Raw genomic sequence first — 13,718 nt, 5'->3', positions numbered from 1 at the left:
CAGTCTGACACTGCCCCTACCTGTCCTGGACCTTAGGGTATCAATATAATACATAATTCAGATATTTGACTTAAGGCTTCCAATGATTATAGTGTGCAGGCACATGATGTAATATGTGGCTAATACCCGGCTAAACAGACTGAACCGGAACACTGAGCTCATTATGTGGAACAGGTACAACAGCTTTTTCAGTACAGGCAGGTCTTATTCCCTTATGGCAACTTAAGAGTTAAAAAAAAAAGTTAACCACTGGGAGACAGAACTCCCAAAAAAAGTATTTATTCAGTTTCACCAGGTTGAAAAACACTAGTGTGTATTAGCACAGGAATTTGTATGTATTTCCGTGGTTTTACATCTGGTACTCAGGTTTGTTCCCACACTACAAAATTACCTTTTCACTCAACCCCAAGCCTTTTTGTCAGCTCTTCCACCCGAGGACTAAAGGTGGCCATACATGTAGAGATTAGGTCATTTGGCGATTTCACCAAACGAGCGGATCTCTTCCCCATATGCCCACATTGAGGTGGGCGATATCGGGCTGATCCGATCACGGGCCCTAGGGCCCAGCGATCAGACCATAATATAGCCAATACGGGCGGTCAAATCACAGGACCACATCAACGAATAGATGTGGCCATGATTCAATGGGATTTTTAGCCCTGCCCAATCGACATCTGGCCAACTTACTGCCATTGGAGGGCCCTATACACAGACTCGGTCTGTCAGCAGCTTTTATCGGGCCGTGTATGGCCAGCTTAAGATTGTACTAGATGAATAGTTAGTAGTCTACAGTTTTCGAATGGTCGAATTTTGAGTTTTAAAAAACTCACATGAATTCTAAATTCGACCCTTGATAAATGTGCCTCCCTATATTAAAACATTGGAAAATTCTACAAAGGGATCGAGAGGTAGAAAAAATATTTAGAGAAACTCCGTTGTTTTCATATAGGCGAGGTGAATCAATAAAACTACAAAAAGAAATGGTGCACCAAGCCCATATAAGCACTACTAAAATGAATGCGATTTCAAAGGTTGAAACATAAACGGGAGGGAATACTCACAGTTCACCCCAGTCCAAGGGTGCGTGCACAGAGGAACAAAACCAAAAATGTGAGTTCCTCCTAAAAATTAAGCAGCAAGTAATAAAAAATACAAAATGTTTATTAGGACATGTTAGGGAATGGCCTAACGCATTTCTACACCAGAAGCGGAAGGAAAAACACAAAAAACAGGAAGTGAGATTTGAACAAATGTCAGATTTATCAGTTGCAAAACATTTTTACCCTATTGTACTCTGTAATCCTTGTTTGTTATCCACCATTTATTCCCTGTTTGCTATAACTGCAATAAAGCACTGCGTATCTTGACAGCGCTATATAAATAAATGATGATGATGATGATTTTTATTATAATACAGTAAGTATATAGTGGCCCAAATAAGATGGATGGTACTAGAATAGGAGATTTTACCTAGAGGAGGTAACATGCAAAAACAACTATTAAAGAATAAGTAAACCTTAAAAATAAGTTAATGTAAAATTAATAAGAGTGTTCTTCTAAGCACTTTTGCAATGTACATTCATTCATTAGTTATTTTTTATTCCAATATATTAAGGGATACATGTACTGTTCAAATGAATGATTTTTGTTACAACAGTGCCACCTGCTGGTCAGTTTCCCACCAGTCTGACCACCAAGTAGTCAAGGAAGTTGTCAGGAGAAAGAAAGAGGCTGCTCTGATGTTCTTCTGCTTAGGAAATAAATTAGAAACCTTTCTCAAATCTTTCCTAAGCAGAAGAACATCAGAGCAGCCTCTTTCTTTCTCCTGACAACTTCCTTGACTACTTGGTGGTCAGACTGGTGGGAAACTGACCAGCAGGTGGCGCTGTTGGAACAAAAATCATTCATATTAACAGTACATGTATCCTTTAATATCTTGGAATAAAAACTAAATAAATAATGAATGTTAATTACAAAAGTGTTTAGAATAGCCCCCTCATTTATTTTACATTCACTCTCAGCCTTTTTCTTAAGAAATTCCCATTTCTCTAAAAGAGAAACATATCACGTGACTTTTCGTCATAAAACAAGGAAGTAAAAAAAAAGTCCCCACTTTTTCCTTTCCCATGCCTAATTAGCATATGTAAATTAGTATTAGGATTCAGTATTCAGCCAAATCTTTCATGAAGGATTTGGGCAAATCCCAATAGTGGATTTGGTGCATCCCTAAAATAAGGGAAATATTTTCTGTAACTTTTAGATATTTAGATATTTTTAGATAATTAGAGCGATAAAGCAAGGCCCACAAAAACCATACACAAATATCTTGCAATTAAGACTTGTTTATTAGGCATGAAGGACAAAGGTGTGTCTGGGTTTTATATAGGAGATCAAGGAGTTGTGGAGATGAATGGCTGAGTTGGGTCATTGTGGGACAAAGAGAAGTGGTGTAGAAATCCTGATGCCATTGTGGGAAAAATTTTTCTCATTAATTGCACATGTCAGATGTACAGCAGTTAAGCATGATCCAAGATTTGTTATGTCTTTGCATTGGTTTGCATTGATCCACAGTGGCACAAGTCCTTACCGTATCTATTCAAGGATTGAAAACTTAATTTAATATTTACAAAATGTAGAAGTTGTTTGCTTAATATAATATTTTATAGGTGTTGTGCCTCCCCTATATACACATAGAATACAGCATGTACACATAGCATGCCAATCTAAGCCTTATCTAGTAGAATTAAGTCAAAGGCAACTGGACATTTAGGGGCAGATTCACTAAGCTCGAGTGAAGGATTCGAATGAAAAATACTTCGAATTTCGAAGTATTTTTTTGGTACTTCGACCATCGAATTGGTTAAATTCGTTCGAATTCGAACGAAATCGAACGAATCGAACGAAAAATCGTTCGACTATTCGACCATTCGATAGTCGAAGTACTTGCCCTTTAAAAAAAACTTCGACCCCCTACTTCGGCAGGTAAAACCTACCGAAGTCAATGTTAGCCTATGGGGAAGGTCCCCATAGGCTTGCTAACCTTTTTTTGATCGAAGGATTTTCGTTCGATCGTTGGATTCAAATCCTTCGAATCGTTCGATTCGAAGGATTTAATCGTTCGATCGAACGAAAAATCCTTCGATCGATCGATCGAAGGATTAGCGCTAAATCCTTCGACTTCGATATTCGAAGTCGAAGGATTTCAATCCGAGGGTCGAATTTCGAAGTATTTTTAACTTCGAAATTCGACCCTTAGTGAATCGGCCCCTAAGAGTTTCTCTTGAAAATGTTTCACCATTCATGCGAAGTGGTAGGGAATTCCCCAGCATTGAAGCCCTTGAGGGTAGTAAAGTCACAGACATCCAATCACAATGAGTCTATTGAACTTCAGTAAGGGTCTCAAATCCTGAGACAGAAGTTGGTGCACCCTAAAGACCCAACGCCAAAGCACAAGAAGAGTAATGTGGTCTATGCTGTCCAGCGTAGTGAAGACTGCTCAGATCTATACATTGGGGAGACAAAACAACCACTCTGTAAGAGAATGGCCCAACATAGAAGGACTAACTCCTCAGGACAAGACTCAGTATTCACACTTCCAGTCACGTACATTAAAAGATTAACACCTGCCTCAATGAAAATCATCTTACCATTGTGATTGGATCACACGTTCACACATCAGTGCATTTCAGCCAACACCTTACTAAGTTCAATGGGACCATTGTGATTGGATGCTGGTGACTTTATTACCCTCAAGGGTTTAAACACTGGGGTATTCCCTACCACTCTTGAATTGAAGAAGCCACTCAGATGAGTGTTGAAACATTTCAAGGAAAAACTCTAAATGTCCAGTTGCCTTTGACTTAATTCTACTACATACTGTATATCATGTCCTGGATACACGGGAATATTCATTGACACCCATCTAAGCAGTGAAGGTTTGGGTAAAGTCACCTACTTGTCAATAAGTTGAATGCTAAACAGCTTTCTTGGTGCAGCTTATATTCCATATTATAACTTGTTTTCATTTCTTTCAAACATAAAAAGTAGGGAAATAAATAACAGAGAGAGAGAATCAGAGATTAGAAGATTAAGGGAAGAGATAGATTAAGAGATAATGGAATACAAGGTACATTAAAGGTAGAGGTACATTAATGTTATGGGGCCAAACAAAGTGTGCTTGGGGTGGAGAAATAGTGGTGATTACCCTGGACCCTGGGAAATATGTGGTTGTGTAGTTGGAAGAGTTAGGGAAATGTGGATAAAGTTGGTATAGAAAGGGACTTTGACTGCTTTTTGATGCCCCCCTCTACCACCATGCTTTCTTCACTAGAAAAAAAGATACATTTCCAGTTTGGAGGATTTCCTATAAATGAGCTGTTGTCTTAGAGAAATTAAAGGACAGGAAAAGGCTGAATTACTCGGGTGTCAAATTGTCAGGCACCACCTAGTGATTATAATCACTTACCTCAGACCCTAGGCAAGTGTCTTTCTCCACTAAAATATGCACTGGCCTCGGGTTCTATTCTAGTAAGGGCCATGCTATCATCTGCTTATTTGTGCCAGGAATCCCTTGAGGCTACCCTAGGATGTGACCTAAAACAACAGACTTTTTCTCTGTTGTGTCCAGGGTAGCAGGAAGGATCCCAGGACAGTGAACAAGATGGCAAGCTGGTGCTCACTAGAATGTCACTCCCTGGAGATTCAGCATGTCGCATTAGCATAGAGTCCAAGTGCCCTCCATTTGCCAGAACTAGTAATGAGTTTTCAACAGGTTTTGCCGTGAAAAACAACCAAAGACCCCTAATGTATAAGTTGTATAGGTTGTGAAGTTTGGAAAAAGTTGAGCAAAAAATCATCCATTGTCATGTCATGCATTCCACAAATTTTCAGCAAAGCAAATTGGGACAGAGTTGCCCATCACTAGCCAGGCTGACACCTCAGCCAGGTACTAACATGGAGTAGTAGATAGGGTAGACAGAAGAAGGGTAGGATTGTGGAACTTACTGAAACTGTGTACTCAGTGAAAGTTAGTGGTAGGTTAGTGAGATGAGCAACTGAAGCTCCAATGAGGAGAGTGGAAGGGACCATTGTCCCAGCAGTACCTCACCCAGATAGGGACCCAGTGAAAGTAGGGCTTAAAGTGCTTCAAATACAAGGCTGACCCCTGTAGGGGAAAGAAGGCATCAGGCTGAGGCCTTGAGAAGTTGTCCTAAAAGTGTAAATAAATTGTTCATAAAGTGAGTTCATTCACAACAACGTATCAACCTCCTGTTTATTCAATACTAAGGTGATATCAGTCCCCAAGTGTGGGATGGTGTGCGAGTATTAATATGCCAAAATGTTAAAGATCACCTCGTTAAAAGGTGATGTTAAAGATCACCTCATTAAAAGGGTATTCCATTTAAGCAGGTTACAAAAGTAATTGGCGGCCAGTGTTTTAGTGATTATATAATAAATTGTACTTTTAATATATTGGTTTTGCAGTCCACCTTCTACTTGTTGTTTGTATTTTGTTTTTATCCACAATAGGACCGTGGGGATTGAAGGTGTGCAGTTTCGACCAATATAATACCTTTTCCCCATCCGTCACAAGAATCTCTTTGTACAAAAGTAATGGGCCCGAAATGAGCTTACTTTGGAGCAGATAATTGTTTTTCAATTTATTTCTATTTATTTCAATTCAATTGATTCTCTTTATGCAGCTTTGTGTCCGAGTCGGTTATATCAACAGACAGTTTACTTTAATATATTGTCTAGACAATATATTAAGAGGAAACATTATATGATAGCTTGGTGACATAAAGGGTAACATTCAGTTCAGTGAGATATCACATGAAAACTTATGAACGAGATTCAAATTCAGATGCAATTCTATTCAGAAAAACGTATCTTGCGGTTTATTGTGTGAAAACTCTTTTGAAGTCAATGAGAAAAAACTGGATCGGAATTAGGAGAAAACTTTTTTTCTTGTCATTTATAGTCATTATTAATTTTGTTTTTATTCCAAGATATTAAGGGATATATGTACTGTTAATATGAATGAATTTTGTTACAACAGCGCCACCTTCTGGTCAATTTCAAACCAGTCTGACCAGCAAGTAGTCAAGGAAGTTGTCAGGAGAAAGAAAGAGGCTGCTCTGGTGTTCTTCTGCTTAGGAAAGATTTGAGAAAGGTTTGAGAAGAACATCAGAGCAGCCTCTTTCTTTCTCCTGACAATTTCCTTGACTACTTGGTGGTCAGACTGGTCAGAAACTGACCAGCAGGTGGTGTTGTTGTAACAAAATTCATTCATATTAACAGTACATGTATCTCTTAATATCTTGGAATAAAAACAAAATAAATAATAAATGTAAATGACAAAAGTGCTTAGAATAGCGCCCTCATCAATTTTACATTTGCTTTTTTTAAAGGTTTGCTTATCCTTTAAAATATTTTCAGTACTTGACACACAAATATCTTGCAGGTAAGAAAGTTCTTTATTAAACAGACATCAGAGACCCAGTAACACTCCAGTCTCTATAGGAGAGTAGAGAAGGGAAGAAGTAGAAGAGGAGGACAAATGGTGAGCTGGGGTCATTGTTTTGAGAAAAGCAAGTCACATGGAAATCCTGGTACCGCAGTTGGAATATTCATCTCACCCATTGCACATGTCTTTCTCGCAGCATGTAATCTGTTCCCCGGGCAAACACAACCCTTTGAAGCAGGTGCATTGTGACTTAGTAGCGCACGCCTTTATTATATCTGTTTAAGATAAATATTGATGGAATATGTAGTAAGTATTGCCACTATACACATAGGGGCAGATTTATCAAAGGTCGAATCTTGAAGCTATGTGAATTTTTTTTTAACTCTAATATTATGAAAAAACTTGAACATGATCGAATACAAGCGACCCGAAAATTTTAATCGAATTTGAATTGAATTCGAATCGAGCTGTTCTCCAAAAAAAAACTTGAATGTCAGGAAGGCAATTTACATCTTCAAATGGTTCAACCGACCTCTGCCAAATTAACTCGGCAGGTTTTAGGTGGTGAATATTCGAATTGGAACTGTTTCCAGGGTCGAGATGTGATAAATCTCACATTCAAATTCCAGTTGGAGGTTTAAAATTCAAATTTGTGACTTTTGACCAAAAATGGAATTAAAAAAATTGAATTTGAATTAGAATTTACCATTCGAACCTTAATAAACTTGCCCCATAGACTCAGGCACCTTGTAAGCTATAACGGTAGTCAAGCATGCCAAGCCAATGCTTGTTAGATAAGGGAAACTTAAAGTGATACTGACATTAAAAAAAACGTACTTTTTAAAATATCAATGTACATTTAAAGTTACCTATAGGTCATGTTGACCGTTTTTTGTAAATTATTGTTAGTTGAAGTTTCTAACCTGACTGTCCCACCTCAGCAAATACTTTATGGCAAAGTTATAAGTAGCTGTCAAAGGCAATATTATGATAGAAGAAGAGTTTCATTTCTGGTGTCAGTATCTCTCTAAGGGGTATATTTATCAAAGAGTGAAGTTAATAGTGAAGTTCCGCCACTAGAGTGAAATTCCGCAGCTCTCCATTCATTTCTATGGGATTTTTATAGGCGTATTAATCAAAGGGTGAACTTTCACTTTCACCCATTGATAAATACGCCTTTCAAAATCCCATAGAAATGAATGGAGAGCTGCAGAATTTCACTCTAGTGGCGGAACTTCACTCTTTGATAAATTTACCCCTAAGTGTTTTGTCATATGGCCCTCAATTTCCTGCAACATATTGAGGGCTTCCCCTCAACATATGAATTCCTTCATCATATCTCATGGCAAAACCATCCAAAGGGAAATGGACTCAAGAGAATGTCTCTCCAATATATACACACAGTTGGGTGGTGTCTCCCCTATATATACACATATTCCAACATGGTGGGGTGTCCCCTATATACACATAGAACCCAACAGGGCTGTGTCTCTATCCTACTATACACAAAAAGGCAGTATCACTTACATGTTTTAGTTTTTATTGTCATACATCTGTTTTCATGGGGTTTACAGTTCTCCGTACCCTTTCCTTGTGGATTTTGAGCAACACAGCGCAGTGCATTTCCTGACAAGAGAAAGAGAGATGAGGGTAATAGGGGCTGAATTCTCGGTATATATAATGGTGGGGGTTGCTTCTTATGAGTTGGTATTGGTAGGGCTATAAATAAGATTATGATAGGCATATGAAATCTTAAGAAAATACATTTGAGAACATTTTGATAAAAGAGAAGAGTCGTAGTGTCACAGTCCTTGTGTGTGTCCATCGAGAGGGTTGTGAAATAAAGGAAATACTTGGGGAAAGCATCATTTTTCCTTTCATTGTAGTAGTTTAATACTCAAATACCCAGTTAAATCAAAGAGTAAGAACAGGATAATGGATTTTATCTCTGTCGTTAAACAATATAATTGTGATACTCAACCAGTGATATTAAAGGGGACCCGTCACCCAAAAAAAAACATTCCAAATCCTATTTTATAAAAAAGAAAAACTTACACTCGCACACCCTGGCCGTCCGAAGTCAAACGAACTCGAGGTGCTAGATGTTTAGAGGAATTGGACAACCTCGGAAGCAGTATAGATACAAGACACACCAGCACAACATGGATAATTCCAGCAGGATTTGACCTTGCTCGTTGCATCCGCAAATAAACGAGCAAGGTCAAATCCTATTTTATCACGTTAGTCAAGCAAAATGAACGTTAATTACACTTTATAAATTATTTGAATCTTGTTTCCTTTGGTCTGGGAATTCATAATTATAACAAGCAGGCAAGAGCCATTTTGTGGACAGTTTTATTAAGACAAGTCTTGTATCATCTCAGAATCTTGTTTGTGCACCAGAATGGGGGACCTGATGTCCATCCCCATGTCCTGGCTACACAATTAAATGGTAAAGAGAACGGGGGAATGTGGGGAGAGCAGTGACATGTAGGAAGTGATGAATGGAAAGTGAAAGTAATTGCCTAAGGCATAGAGGAGGGGCAGACAATATTTGATTGACAGCTGAGATGTTTAAATGAGCTTACAACAGCTATGAATGCTTTAATAAAAAATAGAAATTGGATTTCATGTTTAATTTGAAAAGGACTTTTATTATACAGATTTTTGTGTCTGGGTGACAAGTCCACTTTAAGGTAGAGAAAGGAACCCCTAACTGGGTACAAGGTACTTGGACTAAATCTTGCTCCACTGTTTCACCCAAGGACCTACTGTTATCGACTGGATATCTGGAGTTCTATTAATTCTGAGTGTGATCCATGATATTATATATATTATATATCTGTTTATGCCCAGCTTTCACAGCCTTTGCTTGGATCTGAGATTAAGTTTCTCTTTAAAACAAAAGGCTTGATTTGCCCCTTATGGAGAAGAAGAAGGAGAAGGAGGAGGAGACAATATAGTATTATATATTAATGTCTATGACATTAAGTAAGAAATATTTTATGTTTTGTTGTTTCACTAAACAATGCACCATAATGACACTGATTGTCTGAAGTGTGTTTGTGTAAATATATATGAATATGTGTGACCTGGTGTGTGTGTGTGTGTTACGTTATATGAATTAAAGCAACTTACCAAGAGTCACAACAGCAAAAATAAGGAGGAGGACGATGATGGTGTAGCGCATTGTGTTCTCCAAAGTTTTCTGTTTAAGAAAAGAGAAATTCAAGGCAAAGCTTCTCAATCAAGAAGTGACAGATTAAAAACTGAATTTTATTAGAGGCTTATTTAAAGTTTTGGGCCAAGTATAGTATAGTTCACCTTGTTTTCTTTCCACAGTGCAACACCAAATTCCAAAATAAATGATGCCTAAGTGCACAGATCTTCTAAAGAATGTTAGCCACACAGGTTAAATCTTGTAAGTAGTTAAAAGAACCTTAAATAGGCACCGGACTACATTGTTTGCATGGACACCACATCAATGTGAGGTTCTTACTTCTGTTTCAGAAGCCACCATCTAATAGTAAATGTAAGCTAGTAGAACCTAGACTAAATGGCATCTCCATAAGAGAAGGTTACGTTCACTGTGATTGGAAATTCAAGCAGGTAGATATTTGCGAACCATGCAGGGAGAAAGATACATAGGGAGAGATAGCTATGTATCTTATAGAGAGAGGATAAAGGTAGAGATAACCATATATCATATTGAGAGAGGTGTTTGGGGTGAGAAAGCCATCTACTGTATCTTATAGAGAAGAACAAAGGGAGAGAGAACTGTATTTGTTATAGAGAGAGCTACAATGAGAGGAGAGAATGTTGTGTATCTTATAGAGAGAGTGAGCATAGGGTAGAGGCAATTGTACTCCTTATAGCCATTTATCTTTTAAGAGAGATACTCAAGGGGAGAGGCTGCTGCATATCAGAAGAATTAACAGTGGAAGAAACAGCTGTATATCTTATAAAGAGAGGCACAAGGGAGAGACCGCTGTGTATTTTATACACAGAGAGAGAGAGAGAGAGAGAGAGAGAGAGAGAGAGAGAGAGAGAGAGAGAGAGAGAGAGAGAGAGAGAGAGAGAGAGATAGGCAAGGTGAGACATTGCAGTGTATCTTACCTGCACCTGTTTAAGATACAATAGGTAACCTCTGAGATCTCTCTTGTATTCTTAAGAAATATCTGTGTATCTTATAGAGAAAGAACATGTCCCTACTAATTTCAATATTTAATATTGATCAAAGCTGAAGAAAGTCACAAGGCTGTTGACATAGTATTGAGTGTTCTACGAGTTAGCATTGTGACCTAGAAACGCTTGTCTATTGAGTTTCAAAGAGAGAGATGTAAACTTTATAATGTGATAATGAAATGATTTGCCCCCATCACTACCGTATATATTATTAATCTTACATATACAGGAGTATACAGATTATTGCCATTTAGGTTTTGTATCGTTTACCTTGAAAGCTCTTGGAACATCTTGTAGTGCTTTAATGATAGAGTGTCGCACTGTAGCTGTATATGGGATGTATCTTCATTTGTCTCCCAGAGGTGTTTTGGGATTTCTATAATCTGAAAAAGGAAGGAGTAATCTTTTGGACTACAGTCTATGAAGGAGTTGGATTTTTCTGCCATAAGCAGGAGGCATCTGTAGGAACATGGAGTAGGAGGCCTCAGTAGGGAGAAGGCATAACATTAAATATGATGGACACTTAAAGTTATGGAGAGGGGCCTCCTCATTGAAGGCATGCAACTAATCACATAATATCTATTTTCATAGAACTGTATGGACTCATGGGTAGGCCCCAGGGTAGTGTCCTGTCACTAAGAAGCAGACTGAAATATCCTGGTATGATGGGGGTAGACACCTGGTGGTGTGCCACTATTCAAAAAGGGATCCCATTAGCCTCAAAACTATAGGCCAATTAGTCTTACGTCCGTAGTAGCAAAGCTTTTCGAAGGGTTAATAAAGGATAAGATACTGGACTTCATAGCAAATCATAATACTATGAGTGTGTGCCAGCATGGTTTTATGCGTAAAAGATCTAGCCAGACTAACTTAATTTCTTTTTATCAGCTGGTGAGCACCGACCTCGAGTCTGAGATGGCAGTGGATGTGATTTACTTAGACTTTGCTAAAGCATTTGATACAGTACCACACAGAAGGTTACTGGTTAAATTAAGGAATGTTGGCCTGGTACATAGTATTTTTGATTAGTTTTCTTTATTAGGACCAAGGTCACAAACCACCATAGTAGTAATGTTTCATCTCATTTTCAAACCTTTTAATTGAATGTACTGCTAGTTGTCACTTATACCTATATCATAATTTGGAAGGGAATCAGCTGGGCACAGAACTTTGGGGTTAATGAGAATACAACAGATTGAGGTGAACTCGGCCTGGACAACATTGTAAAGTTATCAGTTAGGTTGTAGGACACATAAGTACTTTCTACTCTTTAAGGTCTTTGATTTTTTTTTTTATAGTGAGACCAGAAATACATATTTAAAAGTCAGTGCAATGGCCTAGTCATTTATCCATGAATATGTTTCTGTGTTACTAGGCTCAGGAGGACTGTAAGTTTAAGAACCAGGGATTGGCGAGGGCAGGTTGTGTGAACTGATACGAGTTGCAAAGGTTGGTGCTGCATCAACTGATGGTGGTAATAGATTTGAATGGGTAAATGGTCAAATCAGGAGTGCATACAGTAAATGAAACTTCTCTTAACCTGTTTAGGCCTGGTGTATAACCAATTTTCCATAACCAATATCTTATAGTATGTAAAAGTTCCCAAACCCTAACAGAGATGTGTTTGTCATTGTAGGTACTTTTCTCCATATAATGATGGAAAGTTAAACACTACCCACAACCCATCAAAAGTATATGTACCCAGCAAGTATTCCTCTGTAGGTGTCCATCTACATCATCTCAGCAGACAATCAACCCATCTTTGAAGAATATGGGCATAAAGGTTCTATTTTCACTCCATAGGAGCTGAATATATTGGTCTTCTTAAAATCCCATATTATTTAGAACTAGGTTCATAACAAGCCTCCTACTGCCACTCAGATCTGAGGAGTGACACAGATCTACGTGTAGTAATTAACTTCCATACAACAGTACTGACCTTCACCTAAGCAACTACACTATGAAGCACCTTAGGCATAGGGAAATATATAGCTAAATTAGTAGATTTTTACATTTAGAGGATTTTATGGTGGCACTCAGCACTTTTTATTGCAAGCTGCCAGTAAAACGGCAACTAAGCAGACCTGAAAGGGAACTGCAGTGTATACTTCCTCGGGTGAAGGCCCAGCTGTGATTGGCCACATCTTATTGTGATTCTGGGGAAGGCTCACCAGGACACAGCCACTGTTCAGTTGTAACACAGGTCCTATAAGGTTTGCAAACTTAATCCAAAAGAATTTATTTGCCAGCAATATGGATTTATGCAGCTGGGTTACCATTATAGTGATACTGACAAGTATCCACTAAGAAGTGGGTTTTTCAGTTCATATCTGAATGAGGTATATGGCACTTTAAGATCATTAAATATCTCAGACACAAGACATGAAAGAAGTCAAACCACCGAGCCATTGTTGAGTAACATGCCCCAGTATTCTACAGGAACAGATGATCAGAGGTCCATAGCGTAGACACTCATATGTACACAGTTTCTTTATGGAGAGGTATTGGAGAGTCATCTTGAAAGCATTTAACAGCAGTATCATCTTCAGTTCAGTTGAGTCGTAGAGAATATGTACATAAGGCACCATTTTTTAATTTCTAGGCCGGGTGCAAAGTGCACAAAAGATGAAAATGCCATGTATTTTGTACTTTATATCTTTATACCTTGTAGCACAGGCAGTTTAGCAGGGCTACAGACTTCTTCTATGGCTACTTTAGGTCTCTAAATATCTCAGACAAAAGATATTCTAGATGTCCTCATTAAATATGTCAAACCATAGGCCCATTGTCGAGTAACATGTCCCAGTATTCCACAGGAGCAGATAACCAGAGTATTGTAGACAAAGTGCACAAAAGCGTTAAAGTGCCATGTTATTTGTACCCTGTAGCACAGGTTGCAAGACTATGGACTCCAGAAGACTACAAGAGTTGTGTATTTTCTATAAATACAGCTTTGGTAGTGCTGTGTACTGTGAGTAGTGTTTGAGGGTAGTACATGAGTATACCCTTTGACGCATCATTAACATGCCAAAGTGAGTGACATGAAAGCAATATGCTGGGAACCCTG

The sequence above is a fragment of the Xenopus laevis genome, chromosome 9_10L (assembly GCF_017654675.1).
Source record: "Xenopus laevis strain J_2021 chromosome 9_10L, Xenopus_laevis_v10.1, whole genome shotgun sequence".
NCBI classification, from domain to species: Eukaryota; Metazoa; Chordata; class Amphibia; order Anura; family Pipidae; genus Xenopus; species Xenopus laevis.
Note: the sequence above shows the minus strand (reverse complement) of the source record.